The 9,011-nt window shown below is 40.9% G+C and overlaps 1 long non-coding RNA gene across 1 annotated transcript; it reads left to right on the plus strand.

Annotated features, from left to right (window-relative positions):
- The first annotated feature begins 230 nt into the window (after nt 1–230).
- Nucleotides 231–8,108, plus strand: LOC112626342. The gene is made up of 2 exons (XR_003119870.1): nt 231–598; nt 4,962–8,108. It is a non-coding gene; the product is annotated as an uncharacterized LOC112626342 (long non-coding RNA).
- Nucleotides 8,109–9,011: the final 903 nt, after the last annotated feature.

The raw sequence follows: 9,011 nt of genomic DNA on the forward strand, positions 1-9,011 counted from the left end.
AAAATAGAAGTTAAAAAAGGCAATAGACTTTGGCCAATTATTTGGGTAAAACGTCAAATGTCAGATATGTCGAGGCATGGGTAGCCTTCTAAGGAGCCATGGCTATGGAAGGAAAAAGTTTGACTTAACAAATAGTAAAGTGAGAGAAATAATGAAACAGTAAAATAACAGGATCGTGATGGGGCAGAGGTGGCCTGCCTCGCGGGAGACGAGGGGACGACTCAGCAGGACAGAAGGGAGGGAAGCTCCAGACGCCAGGGCCCTCTTCCAGATGAAAGAACCTCCCATCCTAAGTGTCTGGCGTTCCAGGAACACCTTCGCTGGCTGAGCCGGCTCAGTGAAGCAGAGCGGCCAAGCCTTCAGCCCACCTCCCCAGCCGCTGAAAAACCGAGGACCGCGCAACGCAGCGGCTCCGCGCACGCGTAACAGGAGGAGACACCGCCCACACGCTAGACGCGCTGTGATTGGCCCCAGCTACCCCCCGACCGAAATTCCTATTGGTCCCAGGTGCCGAGCATGCGCACTTTGGACGTGGGCGCGTGTGTGGATTGGGAGGAGGTCGCGCTGTCCATGGGCGTCCCTGGCCTGCGCCGCCCGGGTGAGCGCTCCAGAGGCTGCGATCCCCGGGTCCCACCGCCCGCCTAGCACTGGCCTGATGGGCAAGCGTCCTGGGGCTGGAAGGGCAGCCGGCTTGCCCGCGTGGTTCCCACGCCCCTCAGGCTCAGGGGGTCGCTGCGAGTGGTGGCTGCGCGCTCGGTCGTAGGGGGGACCCCAGGAGCTCGTCCCTGGAGCCCGCGTCGGCCTCTGCGCAGGGAAGCCCCTGGGCGGTGTGAGGCCTCTCCGCTTGCCGCGCCTTTGGCTCTAGGCGCTTCCCAGGCCCGGGGAAACCGCACGCGTGGACGCGGGGAACGGGGGACGTGACGGGGAGGGGCGCGCCCCGGGGACCCGGGGAACTGCCGAGCGTCCACCTGGCCGGAAGCCCCGCCCGCCGTCGCAGAGTCCCTGGGGCCCCTGCTGACAGGCGTGAGAAGGTGGTGCTGGGTTGTGGCCCTGTTGCAGGGATGAGGGGTTGATCTGGGAAGCCCTCAGGATGTATGTGGCTCCCACAACACCACGTTTCCGCAGAACTTGGTTATAATAACTATATTGCCTTCCATGTAGTACTTTTGGGGAGTTACTCATTTTAACAGATACTACGTGTTGAATGTTCTCTTGTTTGCCAGGTGCAGTTCTCATCTCTAGGGGTGGAGACTTGAAGAAGATATATTCCGTTATTTTCTTTTTTAATGTGTGAGCTAACAATGATTTTATCCTTTGCCGCCTTTTTTTTTTCCTCTCAAATTTATTTATTTTTTATTATTATACTTTAAGTTCTAGGGTACATGTGCACAACGTGCAGGTTTGTTACATATGTATAAATGTGCTGTATTGGTGTGCTGCACCCGTTAACTCGTCATTTACATTAGGTATATCTCCTAATGCTATCCCTCCCACTTCTCCCCACCCCATGACAGGCCCCGGTGTGTGATGTTCCCCACCCTATGTCCAAGTGTTCTCATTGTTCAATTCCCACCTATGAGTGAGAACATGCGGTGTTTGATTTTCTGTCCTTGCGATAGTTTGCTCAGAATGATGGTTTCCAGCTTCATCCATGTCCCTACAAAGGACTTGACCTCATCCTTTTTTATAGCTGCATAGTATTCCATGGTGTATATGTACCACATTTTCTTAATCCAGTCTGTCACTGATGGACATTTGGGTTGATTCCAAGTATTTGCTATTGTGAATAGTGCCGCAATAAACATACGTGTGCATGTGTCTTTATAGCAGCATGACTTATAATTCTTTGAGTGTATGCCCAGTAATGGGATGGCTGGGTCAAATGGTATTTCTAGTTCTAAATCCTGGAGGAATTGCCACACTGTCTTCAACAATGGTTGAACTAGTTTACAGTCCCACCAACAGTGTAAAAGCATTCCTATTTCTCCACATCCTCTCCAGCACCTGTTGTTTCCTGACTTTTTAATGATTGCCATTCTAACTGGTGTGAGATGGTATCTCATTGTGGTTTTGATTTGCATTTCTCTGATGGCCAGTGATGATGAGCATTTTTTCATGTGTCTGTTGGCTGTATGAATGTCTTCTTTTGAGAGTGTCTGTTCATATCCTTTGCCCACTTTTTGATGGAGTTGTTTGAGTTTTTCTTGTAAGTTTGTTGAAGTTCTTTGTAGATTCTGGATATTAGACCTTTGTCAGATGGATAGATTGTAAAAACTTTCTCCCATTCTATAGGTTGCCTGTTCACTCTGATGGTAGTTTCTTTTGCTGTGCACAAGCTCTTTAGTTTAATTAGATCCCATTTTTCAATTTTGACTTTTGTTGCCATTGCTTTTGGTGTTTTAGTCATAAAGTCCTTGCCCATGCCTATGGCCTGAATGGTATTGCTTAGGTTTTCTTCTAGGGTTTTTATGGTTTTAGGTATAACATTTAAGTATTTAATCCATCTTGAATTAATTTTTGTATAATGTGTAAGGAAGGGATCCAGTTTCAGCTTTCTACATATGACTAGCCAATTTTCCCAGCACCATTGATTAAATAGGGAATCCTGTCCCCATTTGTTGTTTTTCTCAGCTTTCTGAAAGATCGGGTGGTTGTAGATGTGTGGTATTTTTTCTGGGGGCTCTATTCTGTTCCAATGTTCTACATCTCTGTTTTGGTACCAGTACCATGCTGTTTTGGTTACTGTAGCCTTGTAGTACAATTTGAAGTCAGGTAGCGTGATGCCTCCAGCTTTATTCTTTTGGCTTAGGATTATTTTGGCAATGTGGGCTCTTTTTTGGTTCCATATGAACTTTAAAGTAGTTTTTTCCAATTCTGTGAAGAAAGTCATTGGTAGTTTGATGGGGATGGCATTGAATCTATAAATTACCTTGGGCAGTATAGCCATTTTCACAGTATTGATTCTTCCTATCCATGAGCATGGAATGTTCTTCCATTTGTGTCCCATTTTATTTCGTTGAGCGGTGGTTTGTAGTTCTCCTTGAAGAGGTCCTTCATATCCCTTGTAAGTTGGATTCCTAGGTATTTTTATTCTCGTAGAAGCAATTGTGAATGGGAGTTCACTCCTGATTTGGCTCTGTTTGTCTGTTATTGTTGTATAGGAATGCTTGTGATTTTTGCACATTGATTTTGTATCCTGAGACTTTGCTGAAGTTGCTTATCAACTTAAGGAGATTTTGGGCTGAAACGATGGGGTTTCCTAAATATTATAATCATGTTATCTACAAACAGGGACAATTTGACTTCCTCTTTTCCTAATTGAATACCGTTTATTTCTTTCTCTTGCCTGATTGCCCTGGCCAGAACTTCCAACACTATGTTGAATAGGAGTGGTGAGAGAGGACATCCCTGTCTTGTGCCAGTTTTCAAAGGGAATGCTTCCAGTTTTTTCCTATTCAGTATTATATTGGCTGTGGGTTTGTCATAAATAGCTCTTATTATTTTGAGATACATCCCATCAATACCTAGTTTGTTGAGAGTTTTCAGCCTTTGCCTTCTTAAAGGTTTAATTTGCCCTTAGGTGGACAGAGAAGCATAAAGTTAATTTTAACTACTAGTTGGTCGCAGTTCAAAAGCCTTATGTGTGGTTTGAGTTTCAGCTTAGATCTTTCCTTACATGTCTTTCCTGACAGCTCCTCAGATTTAGATAGTGTGAGGATCAAAACTGTATGAAGGTGCTTTACTCTTGATAATCTGTGAATGTCAACTAGGATAATTTTGAGTGTATTTGAAATGTTTTTTGAACTCTTTGAGAGTCTAGGCAATTTCCCTTGGGTTCTATGATTAATTTGCTAAGTATTAGGATTAAATCAAGAAACCTGCAGTTTTATTTGAATTGGCTTTGATTTTGTTTCTCAAAAAATGGGACAACAAAAATACCCACTTAGGACTACTGTTTCAGGCACTGTCTAATTGCATTTATCAGATCTTCTTGTATTCATTCCATGAGGAATCGAAGACCAGTTCAGTCAAGCAGCTGCCAAGGTTACATGTATAATAAAGGGCACATTCCCAGATCAAGCCCATGTAGACTGATTCTAGATTCTGATTTTGAACTGCTCTATTTCTGAATTGGAGTTTAACTTCTCTGTTACCCCTAGATTAATGGTGAGTGTTTTCTCTCTCTCACCCGAGTTAATTCCACCAACTCTAATCAGAACCCTAATTTAGCGTATTTCCAGTAGAGTTATCCTACTCTAGAGTTTTTGTGCTATGTCTTAACTGTATGTTATAAATGAAGGGACATATTCCTCTGTAACATATGGGTGTATTGTATAATCTTTGAACAGGCAAAGGCATTCCAGAGAAAAGATAGATGAATTTCATATATTTGTATTAAAGCAATTCATTTTATTAAAACATAGATAAATAGTGGATTATTTAGGCAAGTTGCAGTCTATGTAGGTTAACCACTAAGCTATGCTTCCTGTCTTTGCATGCATGTGTGTATACGTGTGTTTTTCCTAAAGATGTATCGAGGCTTAGTACTTTCAGGATGAGTTTAGTCCTGCACTGTGCCTTGAAAGATGAAGGGAAGGAGTTAGAGACAAAGATAAATTAACTGGTTAGCAGGATCCAGGTCCAAGTCCTTAGATGCCTATTAAAGAGTTCAGGCTTCACCCTGGCGGGAAGTAGGAAGATTTTTGAAAGACTGAGTACTAGAAGGACGTGATCAGGTTTGCAACTTAGAATTATCACGGTGGCTGCAGACATAAGAGTAGATGAGAAGGGTGGGTAGAAAGGTTAGGAAACTACATTTTCCAAAGAAAAACATGGAAAGAACTGAAAGGGTGATCCTTGGAGTCAGAGCCAGGTAGAGAGTTTAGGACTTAAGGAGGATTTGGTAAGAGATTTATTGTGAATCCTACATCCTAAAATTTTAATTTTTTTTTCTTTTCTAGAGATGATAAATAGCCAAAGATGTCAGTGGCACTCATGGACATAGTAAGCATAGTAGGAGCTGAAAAACTAGAAACAATGAAAATGTCAACTATTTTGACCTAAAAGAAGCAGTGTCTTCGGAACATTTGGTCATAAAACCAGAAATTAAATGATGAGAAAACATTTTTCTGAAGCTTATACTTTCACATTTACTAGAGAGCATATTTGTATGGATGGGGTTGGGTAAACACTCAACAAAAGTTTCTTTAAAAAGAAGAAACCATCCTGGTTTGATGTTACATAATCACCAGTTACCCACTGCTCCCTTCCCTCCCCAAACTGCCCTGTTGCTTGCAGGCTCACCTGAGCTGAGAGGCAGCCCTCACTCCCCATTGGCACCTCACTGGGGCCTTCTTTATACCCTGGAGAATTTCACAGGGAATCTGTATCTGTAACACAAAGGCTTCCTGGTCCAGATGTAGATACTAGGTCTGACTGGATATTTAAGTCCTGCGGACTTACTCTGCCAAAATTATTTAATCATGTAAAAATAATTTATAATTCTTATAAAGTATCCCATTCATAAAATAATGAATGTTGGGGTTATTGCATTTACTTGCACATGTACAGTATACAAGATTATACATTAATAATAATGTTTTCAAATAGTTATTGTCAAAGCTGTTTTTCTTATGTTTATGAAAGTGCTTATAAAATTAATGTTTTATGAGGCTAGAGATGTATATTTTGTAATTTCATTCTGATATTTGTTAATACTCACTTCCACTGCTGGGTTTGGTTGAGAAGATTGGCATTGTCTAATTTCAAGCTTTTTGAGTGTGTACTCTTTCATGGCAAGTACGAAATAACTAGTAAAAAATATACAAATATGCTTAACAATCAGTAGACTTTCTCACATTGATTACTTACAACAGCTTTAGGTGGGGTGAATCAGATGCCTGTATTACAGAAGCATCTAATGCAAAGCAAAATCAAATGACTTGTATGAGCGCACAGAGGTAGGTGTGGAAGAAAGTGAAACACTATTTTAGGTTTTAGTTACACTCTGCTGTGGTGTGCTGCCTCGTATTTGCATTAACCTGCAAATACTGGGGTTATGAATTGTTTCTAAGTCTATTATTAAAAATAGCCTTGCTTCATTTCTTCCTAAAATGGAGACAAACGTGTATAGTGTCTATCTTACCAGTATGTGTAAGAATAATATCTTAATGTGTGTAACATGTTTATAGGAACCTGTATTTCAAAGAGCTATTTTTGCAAGTGAGACTAACCTTCTAAGAAACTTTTTTATTCAAAATTTTCTCCATTTATAACTGTTCTATTATTTCTTAATGTTCGGAACCCTTTTCATTATCTATAAGGCTAAGTTTTAGGTAAGTAATGAGAAAATAATAATAATATATGGAAAAGAAATGAATGAGGAGTCAAGATGTCTGTCAATCAAGAATGAGTATGTCAGTCCTTGTATTATGATTTTACCTGGGAGGTGATAATTATTGGATGATGTAATGTAAGGGCAGTGATACTACATAGTATGTAACACTGTTAAAATCACTGAGGTAAGATATTACTTGAACTAAGCACAGAAATAGAGACAGATTTTTAATGCATTTAATTATCAAAATATCTAAATTGAAGATTTGATGTGGCTGTTCACTGGAAACAAATGGCAGACAAACAGAATATTTCTTGGAGTCATAAATGACATCATACTGTTTCCAACTTTCTGTGTAGCTTCTTTCTTCAGTTGGTCTTTGCTTAGATTTCCCTCTGTCAGAGAAGACTTCCCTGGACATCAGTGACAGTTATTGATTGCTCATGCTATGAGCTCTTCCCATTTCTCAGCCCGCTTGCAGTAGGTGAGGCCATGATACTAGTTATAGCTGATTGCTTAAAGACTTTAAGGCTCCATATGTGACTTTCCAGCTCTTGTCCACTGCTACTGCAGCTCTGGCAGGACTACGGAGGTGCCCCGTGTTTCAGATAGGGCAGCCTCCATCCGCCCTGTGTCCTGAATGACTAGAGCACAACCACTGGTGACCTGTGGTGGACACAGAATGTGGGTAAGAAATAAACTTATGCTACACCACTGGGGTTCAGGGGCTAACTTGTTACCACAGCATAGTCAGCCTTTTCTAGTACCCCATTCTGTCTAAATTTTGCAGTCCTACCCTACTCCATGCTCCCCAACCCTTCACTCTGCTTAGTTTCTTTGTAGCACTGGTCACTGCATGACCTGTCTTTGTTTTACTTTCTCACATCACTTCTCCCTGCCTCCACACACATACACAAAAATTTAAACTCCATGCCTGGCCAAAATAAATGTTTGGTAAATAAATTCTGCCAGTTCTGTTTGCAGTTTCTCAGAAGCAAGGAAAGAAATCCTATATAAAGTGGATCTGTGCTTTGGCAATTTTCATTTAGGGTAATTGCCCTTTTTAAAAATGGCTGTGCATTTTTTATGATGAATATAAAGTATTTAGTGGAAATATTTTTTATTAAAATTGTTGAGTTTGTGGAATGACTCTAGCAGCCTGTGTGAAAGAAACACTATGCTAGAGAGTCGTCTTTCTGCCACGTGTAATCGTTACATTTAGCTCTAGTTCTCCATGGGAGATCCATGCAGAGATGTGAAAATGGGACGTGTCTTCCTTCTTGAAAGTTGCTCCAGGTTTTGGCTTCAGGTGCCTCCTGTTTTCTGCCCTCCCTTTTCCCTGGGAGTTCCTTCTGTTTACTTTCATGAGGACTCTGGACATAAAACATATTTGTATACCTGGGTGTGTGGGAAGGAATTGAAGGCAAAGGTAGCAGTCATTTCAGGCTGAAGATGTTAAGTAGTCATCTAGCACTTGGTTTTTGTAGAACCTCCTGTGGCCGTCTCCACAGTGTCGTATTGGAAAGAAATCTTGTGTAAGAACTGGTCTAAGGGCCACTGACCATGAATGATGGATGTGGTGACAGCATGGCCATTTTAGAGACAGGCAGACCAGATATTGGTTACTTTGATTTTAGTTGACAAAGTTTACTTGCTTTTAAGTTTCAAAACAATACAGCAGTGTGAACTTCAAATTGTAAACTTTCATTTAGAAAGTTCAAAATTTAGTTCAAATATAAAATATTCTGAATTTGAATAAAAACTTAAAACTCATTCTTCCTTTTCCGGTACAAAAATGAATCAAGAATATGATTATCACCAATTATTACATGTTTATATTTCTGTTGTATACTGAAGGGAGTGGTAAAATGAATGCTGGAGGAGGATTTTGGTTGAGAAATTGGGAAGAGGACGAAGTAGCAACTAAGACTGAGACGAATGGCCAGTTAGGAAACTCAAGAATATTAAACAGTAGGGAACAATAAAGTGTTTCAAAAAGAACTTAAGGTGCAACTGAGTCTATTACAATTGATAGGTCAAGTAGGAGGAGAACAGAAGTATCCATAGAATTTCACAGCATTCAGGTCATGGAGACTGAGGAGTGATTTTTGTGAAGTGGTAGGCACAAAAACCTGACATGGGTGGTTGTAAGAGGAATCAAGGAGAATGAGAATCCATGATTATTAGGGGTATTTCAGTTCAAGACATATTGAGGCTGGGCGTGGTGGCTCACACCTGTAATCTCAGCATTTTGGGAGGCCAAGGAGAGCAGATCACTCCAGCCCAGGAGTCAAGTCTAACCTAGGCAACGTGGTGAAACCTGGTCTCCACAGAAAGTTCAAAAATTAGCCAGGTGTGTAATGTAGTCCCAGCTACTTGGGAGGCTGAGGTGGGAGGATTGTTTGAACCCAGGAGGTCGAGCAAGCATGCAGTGAGCCATGATCTTGCCACGTACTCCAGCCTAGAAGATAAAGCGAGACCCTGTGTTAAAAAAAAGAAAAAAGACATTGAAAAGTAAAGTAAAAAAATCTGTTTAAAGTTAGAGAGCTAGATAAGAGAATAATGAAATAAAGCCAGTAGAAGGAAATAAATGAGAAAAAAACAGGCAATGACATAATAGAAAAATTTTAAAAAATAATAAACCTAAATCTATTATTGAAATGACTGATAAAAA

The sequence above is a fragment of the Theropithecus gelada genome, chromosome 6 (assembly GCF_003255815.1).
Source record: "Theropithecus gelada isolate Dixy chromosome 6, Tgel_1.0, whole genome shotgun sequence".
Taxonomy (NCBI): Eukaryota; Metazoa; Chordata; class Mammalia; order Primates; family Cercopithecidae; genus Theropithecus; species Theropithecus gelada.